This window comes from Neofelis nebulosa, chromosome 1 (genome assembly GCF_028018385.1).
Source record: "Neofelis nebulosa isolate mNeoNeb1 chromosome 1, mNeoNeb1.pri, whole genome shotgun sequence".
Lineage (NCBI taxonomy): Eukaryota > Metazoa > Chordata > Mammalia > Carnivora > Felidae > Neofelis > Neofelis nebulosa.
The window spans coordinates 153,277,878-153,300,320 of record NC_080782.1 but is presented as its reverse complement, the minus strand read 5'-3'; the positions used below and the strand labels follow the sequence as shown (position 1 = coordinate 153,300,320).

Below are 22,443 nucleotides of genomic sequence, written 5' to 3'. Positions count from 1 at the left end.
AGAATCATAATTTAAAAAATAGAATAAGCAAGACAAAGAAGGGAATGAAGCCCAAAATGGAGGAGTAAAAACAAAACAAAACAAAACAAAACAAACAAACAAACAAAAGGCAAGTTCTGAGGGGCTTCTAGTGAGTTAAGAATGGCCAGTTAAGAATAATTTTATCAGATGGACTCTATTTAACATGTACAAGGGATTTGCAGGATTATTGGCTGTTCTGAACTGAATGTTTGTGTCCTCTCAGAATCATATGTTGAAATCTTAATCCTCAATGTGATAGTATTAGAAAGTATGGCCTTTAAGGGGTAAATAGGTCTTGAGGGTATAGTCTTCATGATGGGATTAGCACCTTTGTAAAACAGACCCCAGAGAGTTCCCATGCCTCTACTGCCATGTGAGGACACACCAGGAAGGTGGCTGTCTGAAAGCCAGGAAGAGAGCTCTTACCAGAAATCAGATGATCTACAAGCACCTTGATCTTGGGCTTCCAGCATCCAGAACTTTGAACATAAATGTTTGTTGTTTGAGTCACCCAGAAAATGGTATTTTTGTTACAGTAGCCTGAACAGACTAAGACACTGGAAAAGATGAACAACATTCCAGAAGACTGAAGATAGTCATCCAAAAAGAAATGAAAGACCATTTGAAAGTTACAAAATGGCAAGCTTTGCCATCCTCCCCAGAAAAGGATTAGAAAAGATTATGAAACAGATGTTTGAGGAGCAGTGCACCATGAAGTGACAACAGTTACAAGCACAGGATGATTTTGTTGAGAATGAGTCACATATGAATTGTCAAAACATTGATAATATTGATAACATTGAGACTGAGTGATGGGTACGTGGAGTGCATAATAAAATGTTTAGTCAATTGAACACGCAATTCTACCAACCAATCCACTTGATTCAACAGATGTAACCAACATTGTACATCTTTGTATCAAGCAATCCATTCTACTAAGTTCTATATTCACTGAGCACAGATATTTTGCCATGTACTATATTGTTAAATTATTGGGGTTTTTTTTTAATTTTTTTAAAAACATTTATTTATTTTTCACAGAAAGAGGGAGAGACAAAGTGTAAGTGGGGGAAGTGCAGAGAGAGATGGAGACACAGAATCCGAAGTAAGCTCCAGGCTCTGAGCTGTCAGCACAGAGCCTGATTCAGGGCTCAAACCCACAAACTATGAGATCATGACCTGAGCCGAAGTCTGACACTCAACCAACTGAGCCACCCAGGTGCTCCTGTCTTTTTTTTTTTAATTTACTAATGATATGCCTTAGGTTATAAATATGTGTTCCAAAAAATATTGAAGTAAATTTAACATTTATTGAGGGTTTACTATATGTTTTGCCAAGACAATGACTTTAAATAGAATTATCACATTGAATTACTACAAAACCAAGATGCAGGTATTGTTTTTATCCTTATTTTTAAATGGAAAAGCTGAGTAACAAGGAAATTACTTGAAGAATGAGAAGAAGCTTCTTAGATGGACTGTGAGGGTGGGAGGGTATTTTGCATACAGGCAAAAGGAAGGCAGTAAGCAAGAGGAGGAAGGGTGAAAGAGGCCAGGTTCCTAAAACTAAAAACGAATTCAATATGACTCAAAATGGAGTGAAGGGTGTGTTAGGTGAAAGGGCAGAAACAGTGATCTAGAGCTGGTCACAGATAGTTTCATGTACCATGCAAAGAAACACAAACTTTGGAGGTTTTTGTTTTTGTTTTTGTTTTAAATAAATGACTCAATATTACCAAATCTGTATTTTAGAAAACTCCTCCGGTGTTTGTAAAAAGAAAAAAGAAGGTAGAAGGAACTGAAAGTAAAGAAAATCGAGGATTTTCCTCTGTTTATTGGCTGATCAGCCTCTGGAAAGTGCCACTGTTCAACAAGGCAGTAAAGAAAGGACAGGCAGGCAACAAAAGGATGAGGGTGGGGAGTAAGTTATAAAAATTAAAGAATTTTGCAAATGCTTACCTTGTGGAAGTTGTGTAATATTGGGGGTAGGGGGTGCAAAATGCAACAAGAGATAAAGTTCTAAAGTTCAAGATATTTGGCTATGCCTAACAAAATATAAAATTCCTACAAGTGTTCCCTCATTAATTACACTTATAGGTATCCATCGCAAAAGAAATATCTACACATACATGAAGTTATATAAACAAGTATTTTTTTCTGGGTGGCTAAGTCAGTGAAGCGTCCGACTTTGGCTCAGGTCATGTCTCACAGTTTGTGTGTTTGTGTGTTTGGGCCCCGTGTGGGCCTCTATGCTGACAGCTCAGAGCTTGGAGCCTGCTTAAGATTATGTGTCTCCCTCTCTTTCTGCCCCTCCCCTGCTCATGCTCTGTCTCTCTCTCTCTCAAAAATAAATTGAAAACATATTTAAAAAATTTTTTTAAAACAAATATATTTTTCATAGTTACTTGTAATAGTAAAAAGGGACAAATTCATCCAAAGGTTCACTATTCAATAAGAACTTAAATAAATCACTATAATGAATATTATGTAGTATTATGCCCAAATTTATAGATCTGTATATACCAGCATGGCAATAAATCCCTGATAAATTTAAGAAGAAATAATAAGAAAGCATTCATATTATGATTCTGGTTTTGACAGATAGTATTATGGGTTGAATTATGTTCCCCAAAACCTCATATGCTGGAGTCTGAACCCCCAGTACCTCAGAATGTGACCTTATTTTAAAGTAAGTTCATTGAAGATGCAATTGGTTAAGAAGAAGTCAAGAAAGTGAGCCCTATTTCAACCTGACTGGTACCTTCTATATCTATAACAGGGAAATTTGGATACAAAGACACACACCAACACAGAGACAATACCATGTAGAGATGAAAGCTAAGAGGTGATGCATTTGTAAGCCTAGGATGTGGAACATAGCCAGCAAACCAGCAGAAACTGAAAGAGATGTATGAAACTGATTCTTCATCACAGCCCTAGGAGGAACAAACTCTGCCAACATTGGGGTCTTGGACTAGTAGCCTACACTGCTGGAAGACAATAGATTGTGGTTGGATCATTCACACCAACTACAGCAGAATACACATTCTTTTCACATGTACACAGAGCATTTTCTAAAATAGATCATATGTTAGGCCACAAAACAAGTCTTAACAAATTCAAAAAGACTGAAATAATGCCAAGTATCTTTTCTGACCACAATGGTATGAAAGTACAAATCAATAACAGGAGAACAACTGAAAATCCAAGAATACATGGAAATCAAATAACACTCTCCTGAACAGCCAACAGGTTTAAAAAATTTGCTGGAGAAATTAAAAAAAAAAAAAGAAAAAAAAACAAAAATGGAAACACAACATACCAAAGCTTATAAAATATGGCAAAATCTGTTCTATTCCAAAAGTTTTTAGCTATAAATGAATATATCAAGAAAATTGGGTGATCCTAAAAAAATCTAACTTCACATATCAAGGAACTAGAATAAGAACAAACTGAACCCAAAGTTACAAAGAGGTGAGGCACCTGGGTGGCTCAGTTGGTTAGGTGACAGACTTCGGCTCAGGTCATGATCTCACAGTTTGTGAGTTCAAGCCCCGTGTTGGGCTCTGTGCTGACAGCTCAGAGTCTGGAGCCTGCTTCAGATTCTGTGTGCCTTCCCCTCTCTCTACCCCTCCTCTGCTCATGCTCTGTGTCTCAATAATAAATAAATGTTAAAAAAAATTTTTTTAAATTAAACTTCAAAGTTACCAAGAGGAATAAAAAGATTAGAGAGAAATAAAAAAAAAAAATAGAAAACAGGAAAACAATAAAAAAAGATGAACAAAACAAGAGTTGGTCCTTTGAAAAGATAAAAAAAATTGATAAACCTTTAGCTAGACAAACCAAGAAAAAATGAGAGAACCCAAATCAACAGCATTATAATTGAAAGAAGAGACATTACAACTGACACCACAGAAATATAAAGGAGCATTAGAGGCTACTATGAAAAACTACACCCAATAAACTGGACAACTTAGAAGAAATGGAAAAATTCTTGAAACATTCAACTTACCAAAACTGAACCAAGAAGAAATAGAAAATCTGAACAGATCAGCTACTACTAAGGAGATTGAAATAGTAATCAAAAAACTCCCAACAAAAAAAGGCTTAGGACCAGATAGCAGCATTGATGAATTTTATCATCATTTAAAGAATTAGCAGCAATCCTTCTCAAACTTTCCCAATCAGAGAAACTCATTTTTGACGCTAGTATTACCCTGATACCAAACTACATAGGATACTACAAGAAAACCACAAGCCAATATTCTTCATGAATTTAGATGCAAAAATTCTCAACAAAATAAGAGTAAACTGAATTCAGCAGCACATGTAAAGGATTATTCACCATGTCAAGTGGAATTTATCCCTGGGATGACAGGATGGTTTCACATATGCAAATCAATAAATGTGATAAATTAGAGCAATAAAATGAGAGACAATTTGATTTTCTCAATAGAAGAAAAAACATTTAACAAAATTCAACATCCATTCAAGATTAAAAAAAACTTTTGCCAAATTAGGCATATAAGAAATGTATCACAACATAATAAAGGCTATATATAACAAGCCCATAGCTAACAATATAGCCAATGGTGAAAAATTGAAACCCTTTCCACTGTGATCAGGGACAAGAAAAGAGTGCCCACTCTTTGCATTCTTATTCAACCTAATACTCAAAATCCTAGTCAGAACAAGCAGGCAACAAAAATAAATAGAAGGCAACAGAATTAGAAAGGAAAAGGTAGATTTTACTCTAGTTACATATGATGTGATTTTATATATATATAAAACAAAAGATTCAACCAAAAAAAAAAAAATTAGACCTAATCAAAGTTGCAGGGTAGAAAATTTACATACAGAAAAAATAACCCAGAGGCCCGGGAAGATGGCAGTGTAGGAGGATGCTGGGCTCACCACGTCCTGCTGATCACTGAGATTCCACCCACATCTGCCGAATTTACCCAGAAAATCACCAGAAGACTAGCAGAACAGACTCTCTGGAGCCAAGCTTAGATGGGAGGCCCATGGAAGAGGGGCTCCTCCAGAAGCAGACCACCAAAGGCAAAGCGAGCTGAGGCTGCCCCTCCCACCACTGTGCCCCTTGCAGATCCACCCCAGCTAACACGCCAGATCCCAGCTAAGCAGCACCACAAGACTGGCAGTGTGCAAGTAGCCCAGACAGAGGCACACCACCCCACAGTGAGTCCTGCCCCTGGGAGAGGGAAAGATAAGGTACACACCAGTCTGACGGTGACCCTAGCGGTGAGCTGGGGGCAGACATCAGGTCTGACTATGGCCCCACGTACCAACCAACACAAGTTACTCCAGAGAGCATGGGGGAAGAGCCCTGCAGTTCCTGCCACTACAGGGACTATCCAAAAAGACGAAACGGAAGACTACTCCTCAAAAGAAATTCCAGGAACTAGCGACAGCTAACGAACTGATCAAAAACGATTTAAGCAATGTAACAGAAAATGAGTTTAAAATAATAGTCATAAAATTAATCGCTGGGCTTGGAAAAAGTATAGAGAACAGCAGAGGATCTATTACTACAGAGATCAAGAGACTAAGAAACAGTCAGGAAGAGCTAAAAAGTGCTATAAATGAGCTGCAAAATAAAACGGAGGTGACCACAGCTCGGATTGAAGAGGCAGAGGAGAGAATAGGTGAATTAGAAGATAAAACTATGGAAAAAGAAGAAGCTGAGAAAAAAGAGATTAAAAAATCCAGGAGTATGAGGGGAGACTTAGAGAACTAAGTGACATAATTAAACGAAATAATATATGCATAATTGAGATTCCAGCGGAGGAAAAGAGAGGGAAAGATGTTGATGGTGTACTTGAAGAAATCATAGCTGAGAACTTCCCTGAACTGGGGAAGGAAAAAGGCATTGAAATCCAAGAGGCACAGAAAACTCCCTTCAGACGTAACTTGAACTGAGCTTCTGCACGACATATGATAGTGAAACTGGCAAAATACAAGCATAAAGAGAGAATTCTGAAAGCAGCTATGGATCAACATGCTCTAACATATAAAGGGAGAATGATAACACTTGTGCCGGATCTGTCTACTGAAATATGGCAGGCCAGAAAAGAATGGCAGGAAATCTTCAATGTGATGAACAGAAAAAATATGCAGCCAAGAATCCTTTATCCAGCAAGTCTGTCATTCAGAATAGAAGGACAGATAAAGGTCTTCCCAAACAAACAAAAACTGAAGGAATTCATCACCACTAAACAAGCCCTACAAGAGATCCTAAGGGGGATCCTGTGAGACAAAGTACCAGAGACATCACTGCAAGCATGAAACTTGCAGACATCACAATGACTATAAACCCATATCTTTCAATAATAACACTGAATGTAAATGGACTAAATGTGCTAACCAAAAGACATAGGGTATCAGAATGGATACAAAAACAAGACCCATCTATTTGCTGTTCTATAAGAGACTCATTTTAGACCTGAGGACACCTTCAGATTCAAAGTGTGGGGATGGACAACTATCTATCATGCTACTAAAAGTCAAAAGAAAGCTGGAGTGGCCATACTTATATCAGACAAACTAGACTTTAAATTAAAGGCTGTAACAAGAGATGAAGAAGGGCATTATAGAATAATTACAGGGTCTATCCATCAGGAAGAGCGAACAATTATAAATGTCTATGTGCCGAATACAGGAGCCCCCAAATATATAAAACAATTGCTCATAAACATAAGCAACCTTATTGATAAGAATGTGGTCATTGCAGGCGATTTTGCTACTCCAATTACAACATTGAATAGACCATCTAGACAGAGGATCAATTAAGAAACAAGGGCCCTGAATGATACACTGGATCAGAAGGACATGTTAGATATATTTAGAGCTCTGCATCCCAAAGCAACAGAATATACTTTCTTCTCGAGTGCACATGGAACATTCTCCAGGATAGATCACATACTGGGTCACAAAACAGCCCTTCATAAGCATACAAGAATTGAGATCATACCATGCATACTTTCAGACCACAATGCTATGAAGCTTGAAATCAACCACAGGAAAAAGTCTGGAAAACCTCCAAAAGCATGGAAGTTAAAGAACACCCTACAAAAGAATGAGTGGGTCAACCAGGCAGTTAGAGAAGAAATTAAGAAATATATGCAAACAAATGAAAATGAAAATACAACAATCCAAATACTTTGGGATGCAGTGAAGGCAGTCCTGAGAGGAAACTACATTGCAATCCAAGCCTATCTCCAGAAACAAGAAAAATCCCAAATACACAATCTAACAGCATACCTAAAGGAAATAGAAGCAGAACAACAAAGACACCCCAAACCCAGCAGAACAAGAGAAATAATAAAGATTAGACCAGAAACAATGTAGAATTTAAAAAAAAACAACTGTAGGGCAGATCAATGAAACCAAGAATTGTTTTTTTGAAAAAATAAACAAATTTGATAAGCTTCTAGCCAGACTTCTCAGAAAGAAAAGGGAGATGACCCAAATAGATAAAATCATGAATGAAAATGGAATTATTACAACCAATCCCTCAGAAATACAAGCAATTATCAGGGAATACTATGAAAAGTTATATACCAACAAACTGGACAACCTGTAAGAAATGGACAAATTCCTAAACACCCACACACTTCCAAAACTCAAACAGGAAGAAATATAAACTTGAACAGACCCATAACCAGCAAAGAAATGGAATCAGTTATCAAAAATGTCCCAACAAATAAGAGTCTGGGACCAGATGGCTTCCCAGGGGAATTATACCAGACATTTATAGCAGAGATAATACCTATCCTTCTCAAGCTATTCCAAAAAAATAGAAAGGGAAAGAAAGCTTCTAGACTCATTCTATGAAGCCAGCATTACTTTGATTCCTAAACCAGACAGAGACCCAGTAACAAAAGAGAACTACAGGCCAATATCCCTGATGAATATGGATGCAAAAATTCTCAATAAGATACTAGCAAATCGAATTCAACAGCATATAAAAGGAATTATTCACCAGGATCAAGTGGGATTCATTCCTGGGATGCAGGGCTGCCTTAACACTTGCAAATCAATCATTGTGATACATCACATTAATAACAGAAAAGATAAGAACCATATGATCCTGTCAATCAATGCAGAAAAAGCATTTGACAAAATTCAGCATCCTTTCTTAATAAAAACTCTCGATATGTTGGGATAAAAGGAACATACTTAAACATCATAAAAGCCATTTATGAAAGTCCCACAGCTAATATGATCCTCCATGGGGAAAAACTGAGATGTTTCCCCCTGAGATCAGGAACATGACAGAGGTGTTTACTCTCACAGCTGTTGTTTAACATAGTGTTGGAAGTTCTAGCATAAGTAGTCAGACAACAGAATTAAATCAAAGGCATCAAAATCAACAAAGATGAAGTCAAGCTTTCACTTTTTGCAGATGACATGATAGTATACATGGAAAACCTGATAGACTCCACGAAAAGTCTGCTAGAACTGATACATGAATTTAGCAAAGTCGCAGGATACAAAATCAATGTACAGAAATCAGTTGCATTCTTATACACTAATAATGAAGCAACAGAAAGACAAATAAAGAAACTGATCCCATTCACAATTGCACCAAGAAGCATAAAATACCTAGGAATAAGCCTAACCAAAGATGTAAAAGATCTGTATGCTGAAAACTATAGGAAGCGTAGGAAGGAAATTGAAGAAGATACAAAGAAATGGAAAAACATTCCGTGCTCATGGATTGGAAGAATAAATATTGTCAAGATGTCAATACTACCCAAAGCTATCTACACAATCAATGCAATCCCAATCAAAATTGCACCAGCATTCTTCTCAAAACTAGAACAAGCAATCCTAAAATTCATATGGAACCACAAAAGGCCCCGAATAGCCAAAGTAATTTTGAAGAAGAAGACCAAAGCAGGAGGCATCACAATCCCAGACTTTAGCCTCTACTACAAAGCTGTCATCATCAAGACAGCATGGTATTGGCACAGAAACAGACACATAGACCAATGGAATACAATAGAAACCCCAGAACTAGACCCACACAAGTATGGCCAACTAATCTTTGACAAAGCAGGAAAGAATATCCAATGGAAAAAAGACAGTCTCTTTAACAAATGGTCCTGGGAGAAGTGGACAGCAACATGCAGAAGAATGAAACTAGACCACTTTCTTACACCATTCACACAAACAAACTCAGAATGGATGAAGGACCTGAATGTGAGACAGGAAACCATCAAAACCTTAGAGGAGAAAGCAGGAAAAAACCTCTCTGACCTCAGCCGCAGCAATTTCTTACTTGACACATCTCTAAAGGCAAGGGAATTAAAAGCAAAAATGAACTATTGGGACCTCATCAAGATAAAACCTTCTGCACTGCAAAGGAAACAACCAACAAACTAAAATGTGGAATGGGAAAAGATTTTTGCAAATGACATATCAGACAAAGTGCTAGAATCCAAAATCTATAAAGAGCTCACCAAACTCCACACCCAAAAAACAAATAATCCAGTGAAGAAATGGGCAGAAGACATGAATAGGCATTTCTCTAAAGAAGACATCCGGATGGCCAACAGGCACATGAAAAGATGCTCAACGTCACTCCTCATCACGGTAATACAAATCAAAAGCACACTCAGATATCACCTCACACAAGTCAGAGTGGCTAAAATGAACAAAACAGGAGACTATAGATGCTGGCGAGGATGTGGAGAAATGGGAACCCTCTTGCACTGTTGGGAATGCAAACTGGTGCAGCCAGTCTGGAAATCAGTGTTGCATTTCCTCAAAAAAATAAAAATAGGTCTACCCTATGACCCAGCAGTAGCACTGATAGGAATTTACCCCAGCGCTACAGAAGTACTGATGCATAGGGGCACTTGTACCCCAATGTTTATAACAGCACTCTCAACAATAGCTAAATTATGGAAAAAGCCTAAATGTCCATCGACTGACGAATGGATAAAGAAATTGTGATTTATATACACAATGGAATACTACATGGCAATGAGAAAGAATGAAGTATGGCCTTTTGTAGCAACATGGGTGGAACTGGAGAGTGTTATGCTAAGTGATATGAGTCATACAGAGAAGGACAGGTTCCATGTTTTCACTCCTATGTGGATCCTGAGAAATTTAACAGAAGACCATGGGGGAGGGGAAGGAAAAAAATGGTTAGAGAGGAAGGGAGCCAAAACATAAGAGACTCTTAAAAACTGAGAACTGAAGGTTTATGGGGAGTGGGAGGGAGGGGTGGGTGGGTGATGGGCATTGAGGAGGTCACCTTTTGGGATGAGCACTGGGTGTTGTATGGAAACCAATTTGACAGTAAATTTCATAATAAAAAAAGAAACTAAAAACAAAACAAAACAAAAGCCAAACAACAATAAAACAATAGAACAGATCAATGAAACCAGGAGCTGTTTCTCTGAAAACATTATTAAAACTGATAAAGCTATAGCCATACCTACCTAAAAAAAGAAAAAAAAAGAGAAAATACCCCTATAAATAAAATCACAAATGCAAGAGGAGAAATAGCAACACCACTGGAATAGAAACAATCATAAGAGAATATTATGAAAAACTATATGCCAACAAATTGGACAACCTGGAAGAATGTTTAAATTCCTACAAAAATATAAATTACCAAAGTTGAAACAAGAAGAAATAGAAAACTTGAACAGACCCATAACCAGCAAAGAAAATCTATCAGTTGCCAAAAATCCCCCAACAAACAAAAGTCCTGAGTTAAGTGGCATCACAGAGGAATTCTACCAAACACTTAAAGACTTGATACCTATTCTTGACAAACTATTCCAAAAAATAGAAAAGGAAGATGAAACTCATTCTATAAGGCCAGCATTACCCTGATACCAACATCAGACAAAGACTCACTAAAAAAGGCAATTATAGGTCAATATCCTTGATGAACATGGATGCAAAAATTCCCAATCAAATACTAGCAAACAGTATATAACAGTATATTTAAAAAATCATTTCAGGGAGTAGTTAAGTAGGGGGACTGTGATTCTCTTCCCTCAAACACAGCTATATTGAGGTCTGATTACTTAGAACACCCAGGAAATCAATCTGCAAAGGGGCAGAAGGATCTCTACAGTTGGTGGGAGACAGCATGGCAAGTGCAAGGATGTGATTTAGGGGAGAGAAAAATGGCAGTGCCACAGAGAGGATGGAAACTTCCATGGAGAGATGAAAGAAGAAAAAGAGAAAGGAGTGGAGAAAGTGCAGTATCGAGTTAGCACAAGAGGAAAACTTCTCTGGACCACAGACTGGGGATCAAAAAGTATTGAGTTCTCCAGTTCTTTTTTGAAAATAGCATTTGGAGCTCAAATCCTGAGGTTTTGGAAGTCCATGACTTTTTCTGGAATGGAGCTGAGGCTCGTGCTCCTGGGGTGGAAGAAGCTGGCCCCAGAGTGCATAGTGTGGTGTAGAGAACTCTGGGATGAACTGGGTGAGAAAAGTCCTCTTCCTTGACTACTTTTGGAAAAGAGTTTATTGCCTCCACAAGGACAAAAGACCCTTCAGATTCCAGCCAAAGGCCTTTCATCAGCAGGATGGAGAGGCTCTACTCTCCAACCTGGAGAGGACTGGAGTGGATCCGTGCTGTGTCAGGTCCTTTAAGACTTTAGGTTTTGAATCCCAGTTGCATACCCAAGAATAAAAGCAAGAGAGCTTTGGCACAGGGCAAGCTGACTTCCCTTGCTCTTCTATGATGGCTGTCTGGAAAGTGGGGGTTGAGATCCCCACTCCAAGGTCAAGATATTGGGGTGGTGCCACTTTCCCCCCAACACCAAAATAGTGGGGCTTCAGAGAGCAACACATGGACCGCCAATGGAAGCAGGACCTGCTTACACCAACCCTGCCCCTCTGTGCCTGAAAACTGCTTATTTACTGGGCAGGACTAATTCTGAGCCAACATGGCCAGCCTCTCCTCCAGACCAGCACAGTTGGCCACTATCCCCCACCCCCCAGGAACCAACAGACAACTCTTTGTTCTTTTTTCCTCCCTGTTCTCTTTTTCTTTTAGAATCAGGCTCATAGTTCCCTTTTTTCCCCATTTCCTTTTTTTTTTTTCTTTTTCTTTGATCAGGCTTTTTTATTCTTTTCTTTTTTATTCTGTTTTCTTTTCTCCTGCTTTTTTCTATTTTTTTTTCATTTCTCTTCCTTTGAAATCAGTCTTTTGGTTGTTTGATTCTCTGTTGGGTTTCTTTTGTTTCTTTTCCTTTTCTCTATTTTTGGAATAAACCTTTCCCCCTTGCTTTTTACTCCCAGGGTTATTTTAACAAACAAATCAAAGCACACTTAGGTAAAGGACTTAACACTTCACCACTGCAAGCAAGGAAGAGATCTTCAGAGGACCTGCCAGTGGGATAGACCAGCCAAAACACAATAGCAGAGTGCACACAGCATACACCAGCAACAATTCCTGGAGTTCCAAGCCCTGGACAGTGTATAACCCATTTTTATATAGTAGTACTCTCAGGAGCAGGACACATAACATGCTTTTAAAACATGCAAAAAACAGAAATTTAGCCAAAATGACAAGACAGAGGAATTCTTCCCAAAGAAAGGTCAAGAAGAAATCACATCCAGCTTGTATCTTGCTCAAAACAGATATAAGCAATATAGATGAACAAGATTTAGAACAACAGTCATAAGGGGAGCCTGGGTGGCTCCATTGATTAGGTGTCTGACTTCAGCTCAGGTCATGATCTCACAGTTCATGAGTTCAAGCCCGCATCAAGCTCTGTGCTGACAGCTCAGAGCCTAGAACCTGCTTCAGATTCTGTTTCTCCCTCTTTCTCTGCCTTTCCCCTGCTCACACTCTGTCTCTTTCACTCTCTTTCAAAAATAAATAAAAATTAAAAAAAAAAGAACAACAGTCATAAGATTCATACCTGGGCATAGAAGACACCAGAGAAATCCTTGATACAGAAATCGAAGGTCTAAGAATTAGGATGAATTTAAAAATGCTACAGCTGAGATGCAAAATAAACTAGATACAGTGACAGTGAGGATTGAAGAAACAGAGGAGACAATAAGTGAAATAGAAGTTAAAATTAGGAAAAAATAATGAAGCTGGAAAAAAGAGGGAAAAGAAATTATTAGATCATGAGGGGAAAATTAGAGAACTAAGTGATTCTATGAAATGAAACAATACCTGTATCATAGGAGTCCCAGAAGAAGAATGAGAAAAGGGGTCAGAAGGTTTATTTGAACAAATAATAGCTGAGAACTTCCTTAATCTGGGGAAGGGAACAGGCATCCAAGTCCAAGAGGCACAGAGAACTTCCTTCAAAACCAACAAAAACAGGCCAACACCATGACATATCATAGTGAAACTTGCAAAATGTAAGGATAAAGAGAGAATTCTGAAAGCAGGTAAGGATAATAAGTCCATAACCTACAAGGATAGACACATAAAGTTCGTAGCAGACCTGTCCACTGAAATTTGGCAGGCCAAAGGGGAGTGGCAGAAAATATTCAATGTGCTGACTGGAAATTATGCTGCCAAGAATACTTTATCCAGTAAAGCTGTCATTCAGAATATAAGGATAGATAGCAACTTTCTGAGACAAAAACTAAAGGAGCTCCTGACAACTAAACCAGCCCTGCAGGAAATCCTAAGGGGGACTCTGAGAGATGAAAAGAAAAAAACCAAAGCAGCAAATACTTCAAAGGACCAGAGAGCATCACCAGAAACACCACAACTACAGATAATGCAATGGCACTAAATTCATATCTTTCAGTAATCACTCTGAATATAAATATACTAAATTCTCCAATCAAAAGATATAGGTTATCAGAATGGGTTAAAAAAATATCCATCTTATGCTGCCCACAAGAGACTCATTTTAGACCTATAGTCACCTGCAGATTCAAAGTGAGGGAATGGAGAACCATCTAGCATGCTAATGGAGGTCAAAAGAAAGGGAGAGCAGCTACATTAATATCAGCCAAGCTACATTTTAAAAGAAAGACTGTAATGAGAGATGAAGAAGGACATTATATCATAATTAAGGGGTCTATCCATTAAGAAGAATAACATTTGTCAATATTTATGCCCCCAATGTGAAAGACAAATATATAAATCAATTAATCGCATACATAATAATACCCCAGTTACAACAATGGACAGATTATCTAAGCAGAAAATCAACAAGAAAATAATGACTTTGAATGACACACTGGGCTGGATGGACTTCACAGATATATTCAGAAAATTTCATCCTAAGCAGCAGAATACACATTCTTTTCGAGTAAACATGGAACATTCTCCAGAATGCATCATACACTGGGTCACAAATCAGCCCTCAACAGGTACAAAAAGATTGAGATCATAGCATGCATATTTTCAGATCACAATGCTATGAAACTTGAAATCAACCCACAAGAAAAAGTGTTGGAAATACCTCAAATACATGGAGGAGGTTAAAGAACATCCTTAAAGAATGAATGGGTTAACCAGGAAATTAAAGAAGAAATTTAAAAAATACATGGAAGCAAGTGAAAATGAAACACAGTCCAAACACTTTGGGATGCAGCAAAGGCAAGTCCTAAGAGGAAAATACATTGCAATCTAGATACATCTCAAGAAACAAGAAAGCTCCCAAATACACAACCTAAACTTACACCTAAAGTAGCTAGAAAAGGAGCAATAAATAAAGCCCAAAGCCAGCAGAAGAAGGGAAATAATAAAGATCAGAACAGAAATAAACAATATAGAGAAACAAACACACAAACAAACAAACAAACAAAAAAACACAGTAGACTAGATCAATGGAACTAAAACTTGTTTTTTGTATTTGAAAGAATAAACAAAACTGATAACCCCCTAGCCAGACTTCTCAAAAAGAAAGAGAGTGGACCCAAATAGATAAAATCACGAATGAAAGAAGAGAGATTATGGGGCGCCTAGGTAGCTCAGTCAGTGAAGCATCCAACTTCAGCTCAAGTCATGATCTCAGAGTTCGTGGGTTCGAGCCCCATGTCAGGCTCTGTGCTGACAGCTGGGAGTCTGGTACCTGCTTCATATTCTGTGTCTCCCTCTCTCTCTGCCCTTCCCTCACTCATGCTTTGTATCTCTCAAAGATAAAGAAACATTTAAAAATTAAAAAAAAGAAAGAGAAGGGATCACAACCAACATCACAGAAAGACAATTATAAGAGAATACTATAAAAAATTATATGTCAAAAAACTGGACAATTGGGAAAAAATGTACAAGTTCCTAGACATTCACACACTACAAAACTCAATCAGGAAACAGAAAATTTGAACAGACCCATAACCAGCAAAGAAGTTGAATTAGGTATCAAAAATCTCCCAGTAAATAAAAATCCTGGGCCACATGGTTTCCCAGGGGAATTGTACCAGACATTTAGAGTTATTACTGGGACTCTCAAGATGTTCCAAAAAATAGAAATGGAAGAAAAGCTTTCAAACCCATTCTATTAAGCCAGAATTACCCTTATTCCAAAACCAAAGACCCCATTAAAAAGGAAAATTAAGGCCAATATCCCTGATGGACATGAATGCCAAAATTCTGAACAAGATAATAGCAAATCAAACTCAAGAGTACATTAAAAGAATTATTCATCATGATCAGACAGGATTTATTCCTGGGCAGCAGTGATGGTTTAATATGCACAAATCAATGTGATATACCAAATAAATAAAAGAAAGGCTAAGAACCATATGATCTTTTCAATATATGCAGAAAAAGCATTTAACAAAATGTAACATCCATTCATAATAAAATTACTTAACAAAATAGGTTTGGAAGGAACATACTGCAACATAGTAAAGGCTATATATGAAAAACCCACAGCTAATATCATTCTCTATGGGGACACAGTGAGAACTTTTCCTCTACAGATGTGACAAAACAAGGGTATCCACTCTCACCACTGTCATTTAACGTAGTACTGGAAATCCAGTACTATGCCAATTGTCTCAGCAGTCAGACAACACAAAGAAATAAAAGGTATCCAAACCAGCAAGAAAGAAGTAAAACTGTCACTATTTGCAGATAACATGATATTCTATAAGAAACCTGAAAGACTCCACCAAAAAGTTGCTATAACTGATATATAAATTCAAAAAAGTCACATGATACAAGAAAAACGCACAGAATTTTTTTTGAATTTCTATACACCAATAATGAATCAGCAGAAAAAGAAATTAAGCAATCGGCCCACTTACAATAGCACAAAAATAAATAAATAAATAAATAAATAAATAAATAAAACAATAAGATACCTAGGAATAAACCTAATCAAAGAGGTGAAAGACCTGTACTCTGAAAGTTATAAAACACTGATGAAATAAATTGAAGAGGATGAAAGAAATGGAAAGACATTCCATGCTCATGGATTGGAAGAGCAAATATAATTAAAATGTCTGTACTTCCCAAAGCAATTGACACATTTAACACAATCCCTATCAAAATACCACCAGATTTTTTCACAGAGCCAAAACAATCCTGAAGTTTGTATGGAACCACACACACACACACACACACACACACACACACATACACACAAATGCCAAAGCAAACTTGAAAAGAAAAGGAAAGCTATAGGCATCACAATACCAGATTTCAAGTTACATTACGAAGTTGTAGTGATCAAAACCATATGGTACTAGCACAAAAAAGATAGATACATAAATCAATAGAACAGAATGGAAAACCTAGAAATGAGCCCACCACTATATGGTCAATTAATCTTTAAGAAAGCAGGAAAGAATATCCAAAGGGAAAAAGTCTCTTCAACAAACAGTGTTGGGAAAACTGGACAATAACATGCAAAAGAACACTGGTCCACTTCTTACTCCACACACAAAAACAAATTCAAAATGGATTAAAGACCTAAATATGAGACCTGTATGATTTGTATATCATACAAATCCTAGAGAAGAGCATAGACAGTAAATTCTTTGACATTGGCTGTAGCAACTTCTTTCTAGTTATGTCTTCTGAGTCAAGGTAAACAAAAGCAAAAATAAGCTATTGGGATTTCATCAAAATAAAAAGCTTTTGTACAGCAAAGGAAACAACCAACAAAATTAAAAGGCAACCTATGGAATAGGAGAAGATATTTGTAAATGACATATGTGTTAAAGGATGAGTATCCAAAATACATTTAAAAACTTATAAAACTCAACACCCAATAAACAAAGAATCCAGTTAAGAAAAAGGCAGAAGACATGAATCGACATTTTACAAATAAGCCATATAGAAGGCTAACAGGCATGTGAAAAGATGGTCAACATCTATCATCATCAGGGCAATATAAAACCACGATGAGATACCACCTCACACCTGTCAGAATGGCTACAAATAATAATTCAGGGAACAAGGGGTGTTAGCGAAGATGCAGAGAAAGGGGAACACTCCTGCATTGCTGGTGGGAATGCAAACTGTGAAGCCACTCTGAAAAACAGTATGGAGTTTTCTCAAAAAGTTAAAAATAGAACCACCCTATGATCCAGAAATTGCACTACTAGGTATTTTCCCATGAAATACAATATTGCTAATTCAAAGGCATACATGCATCCCAATGTTTATAGCAGCATTATCTACAATAACCAAATGATGGAAACAGTCTCTAAGTGTCTATTAACTGATGAATGGGTAAAGAAGTGATATATATAATGAAATACCATTCACCTGTCAAAAAGAATGAAATCTTGCCATTTGCAATGACCTGGATGGAGCTAAAGAGTATTATACTAAGTGAAATAAGTCAGTTAGAGAAAGACAAATACCACATGATTTCACTCATATGTGGAATTTAAGAACAAAACTAATAAGCAAAGGAAGAGAGAGAGAGAGAAAGAGAGAGAGAGAGTTAAACAAACCAAGAAGCTGACTCCTAACTATAGAGAATAAACTGATGGATACCAGAGGGGAGGTGGGTAGGGGGATGGGCTAAATATGTGATGGGTATTATGGAGTACATTTGTTGTGATGAGCACCGGGTGTTGTACGTAAGTGCCAAATCACTATATTGTACACCTGACACTAATATTATAGTGTATGTTAACTAACTGGAATTGAAATAAAACCTTTATTTATTTATTTATTTATTTATTTATTTATTTATTTAGAGGGAGGGACAGAGACAGAAGGAGATAGAGGAATCCCAAATAGGCTCCACACTGTCAGCACAGAGCCCAACACAAGGCTTGAACTCGCAAACTGTGAGATTATGACCTGAGCTGAAATCAAGAGTCCGACACTTAACTGACAGAACCACCCAGGCACCCCTAAATAAAATCATTTTAAAAAGGTGATGGAGTAGGACGATCCTGAGTTCATCTTGTCCCACAGACACAGCAACAGCTTCATCTATCACCCAAAACTCTGAAAACTGGCAGAAAAGACATTCCACAGAGAGGAGGCCACATGGAAATGGATAGCAGACATGGAGGCCTAGTTAAGAAGGAAATTCCTGGAAAATCTAACTACAAATGAGAGGGATACTACAAACATGGAAAAGGAAGAGAAGCAGACTTCACACCAGTCACCCCAAGCATGGAAGACCCACACTGGGCAAACAAGTCACCACAAACTCTGGCTTTGAAAGTCAGTGTGACTTAACTCTGGGTATATTAAAAATCAGTTGACCAGAGGGCAAGGGTAAATTTAATCCATACCTTAGAATAGACAGAATAATAGGGGTGCTTGGCTGGCTCAGTTGAAAGAATGTGTGACTGTTGATCTCAGGTTTGTTAGTTCAAGCCCCACATTGGGTGTAGAGATTACTAAAAAAAAATAAACTTAAATTAAAAAAAATAGCCAGCATAATAAATAATTTTGCCCAAGCACAAAAGCAGCAGTTGAAAAGTGTCTTGGGAATACGTGACAGAAATTTATTTACTAATCTCAAAACATGTGTTGGAGGTGCAGGGGTCTTCAGAAGATTTCTCTGAGAACAAAAGTGCTAGTAGGCACCATTTCTCTTTTTTTTCCCCAAGCCTAGATAGCTGGAAACGTGCAAGAGTCAGCATTAACATTATGGTGGATAGTATCCACCTATCTTGGTAATACTTCATGCCCTGCTGTGTTCTTCTGCAGACTCACCACATCCAAATCACCCACCTCAGTAAGTGTCCATCCAAAGTGGCTCCTGCCCCACCACAAACAGCAAGCAACCCCAGCAAGTAGTCCCACTACTCCAAGGTGACTCCTGCCCTGGGAAGATAGGGAAATAACCCACACACACCAGCATGACCACAGTTTTAGCAACTAAACCTTTTAGCTGACTACACAGGAAGAATGCCCTGCCACTTCATAAACGTACATTTGTCGCAGAGAGGCTAAGTACAAACAGCTAATCTGACTGCAGACCTCACCTACCTATGAGACTATGGCAGCCTCAGAAGGCCCTTCAACAGAGCAAGAACCAAACTCTGCTCACTTCACCCACAGCAGCCACAAGATGGTGTGTGCAGCCCACGTAGGAGAACATCCCTGGAATGCCTGGTTCTGTTGACCAGGAACATTGCATCATAGGGAACCACAGGATCTCTTCTACACAAGGTCACTGCTTTCAAGACCAGGAGATATAGCCGACCTCCTTAATACATAGAAACAAACACAAAGAGTCAGACAAAATGAGGAGGAAGATGAATATGTTCCAAATGAAAGAACAAGACAAAGTTACAGCAAAAGAGCTAAGTAAAACATAGATAAGCAATATGCCTGATAAAGAATTCAAAGTAATGGTCATAAAGATACTTACTGGACTTAAGAGTGGATGAACCTCAACAGAAAGATAGAAAATATAAAAAAGAACCAGCCAGGATAAAGAATCCAATACAACCCAATACAAATACAATAGATCCAATCCACTAAAAGATACACTAGAGGGAATCAACAGCAGATTTAAGGATATAGGGGAATGGATCAACCATCTAAAAGATAACATAACAGAAAGCAAGCGAGCTGAACAGCAAGAAGAAAAAAGAATAAAATATTACAATAGGTTAAGAAAACTCAGTGACATTGTCAAGCATAACATTCACATCCTAGGGATCCCAGAAGGAGAAGAGACAGAACATATTTGAAGAAATAATAGTTGAAAAATTCCCTAATCTGGAGAAGGAAATAGATCCAGGTCCAGAAAGCCCAGAGAGTTCCTAACAAGATGAACCTAAAGAGGTTCACACAAAGACACATAATAATTTAAATGACAACAAAGTAATGATCAAAAGAATTCTAAAAATTTTCAGCAAAAGTATTGCAGGCCAGAAGGGACTGGTATGACATATTCAAAATGCTGGAAAGAAAAACTCTGCAACCAAGAATATTCTATCCAGCAAGATCATCATTCAGAATAGAGAGATACAATATTTCCCATATGAACAAAAGTTAAAGGAGTTCATCACTACTATATCAGCTTTACAAGAAATGTTAAAGGGGATGTCTTCAGTGGAAAGAAAACACATAACTAGCAGTAAGAACATTATAAAAGGAAAAAAATTCACCGGTGAAAGCAAACATTCAGTAATGGTAGTAGATTAATCATTTACAAAGCCAGTATGAAGGTTAAAACACAAAAGTAGTAAAATCAATTATATCTACAAACCTCAGTCAAGAGATACACAAAATTTAAAATAAGATATAAAATATGGCATCATGTACATACAACATGGGAGGGGAGTAAAAATGTAGTGCTTTTAGAATGTGTTCAAGCAACCATCAACTTAACATAGACTGTTATATCCATAAGATGCTATATATGAACCTCATGGTAACCACAAATCAAAAACCAAAATAAATACACACACACACACATACACAAAAAGAAAAGAATCAAAGCACAACACTAAAGAATGCCATCAAACCACAAAGGAAGAGAGCAAGAGGACAAGAAAGGAACTACAAAAACTACCAGAATACAATTAACAAAATGGAAATAAATAATGCTTATCAATAATTACTTTAAATATAAATAGGCTATGTATTCCAATCAAACATATAGGCTGACTGAATGGATAAAAAAAAATAGACCCATCTATATGCTGCCTGAAACAACTCACTTCTGACCTAAAGACACACACAGACTGAAAGTGAAAAGATGAACATATACCATGCAAGTAGAAAAAGAAGAAAAAAGGGGCGCCTGGGTGGCGCAGTCGGTTAAGCGTCCGACTTCAGCCAGGTCACGATCTCGCGGTCCGTGAGTTCGAGCCCCGCATCGGGCTCTGGGCTGATGGCTCGGAACCTGGAGCCTGTTTCCGATTCTGTGTCTCCCTCTCTCTCTGCCCCTCCCCCGTTCATGCTCTGTCTCTCTCTGTCCCAAAAATAAATAAAAAACGTTGAAAAAAAAAGAAAAAAAAAAGAAAAAAAAAAAAGAAAAAGAAGAAAAAAAAAACAGGGCTGCAATACTTATATCTGAAAAAACAAACTTGAAAACAAAGACTGTAACAAGAGACAAAGAAAGGCACTATGTAATGATAAAGGGAACAATTGAAAAGGAGGATATAACAATTATAAATATCTATGCATCGAACATAGGAACACCTAAAACATAAAGCAGTTATTAACAGACACAGAGGGAGAACATGACAGTAATACAATAATAAGGGATTTTAACACCCCAATTACATCAGTGGATAGATCATCCAGACAGAAAATCAAAAAGAAAATAGTGGCTTTGAACAACACATTGGCCAGATGACCTAACAGATATACATAGAACATTCCAACGAGAAATAGGAAAATACACATTCTTTTCAAGTGCATATAAAACGTTCTCCAGGAAAGATCACATGTTAGGCCACAAGACAATTGTCAGTAACTTTAAGAAGTTTAAAGTGATATCAAGCATCTTTTCTGACCTCAACAATATAAAATTAGAAATAAATTACAAGAAAAAATCTGGAAAGATCACCAATACATGGAGGTTAAACAACATGCTACTAAACGATGAATGGCTCAACCAAGAAATCAAGGAGGAAGTTTAAAAAAAAAAAACATGGAGACATATGGAAATGAAAATACAACAATCCAAAATTTTCGGGATGCAGCAAAAGCTTTTCTAAGAGAAAACTTAGTAGCAATAGAGGTCTACCTCAAGAAACAAGGAAAATTTCAAATAAACAACCTAACCTAACACGGGAAAGAGAAAAATAAAAAAGATGAACTAACAAAACCAAAAGCTAGTAGAAATAAGGAAATAATAAAGATTAGAGCATAGATGAATGAAATAGAGATTAAAGAAACAATGAAAAAGATCAATGAAATCAAGAGCTGGTTCTTTGAATTTACAAACAAAATTGATAAACCTTTAGCCAGACTCATCAAGAAAGAAAGAGGACTCAGAAAAGTAAAATAAGAAATGAATGAGGATAAATAACAACCAACCTCACAGAAGTACAAATGAGTAT

General features: G+C 37.4%; 1 protein-coding gene across 2 annotated transcripts in view; it reads right to left on the bottom strand.

The window, feature by feature from the left end:
- Positions 1-22,443, bottom strand: part of NLRP3 (NLR family pyrin domain containing 3) — a 53,019-nt gene that overhangs the window by 6,192 nt on the left and 24,384 nt on the right. The window lies entirely within an intron of this gene.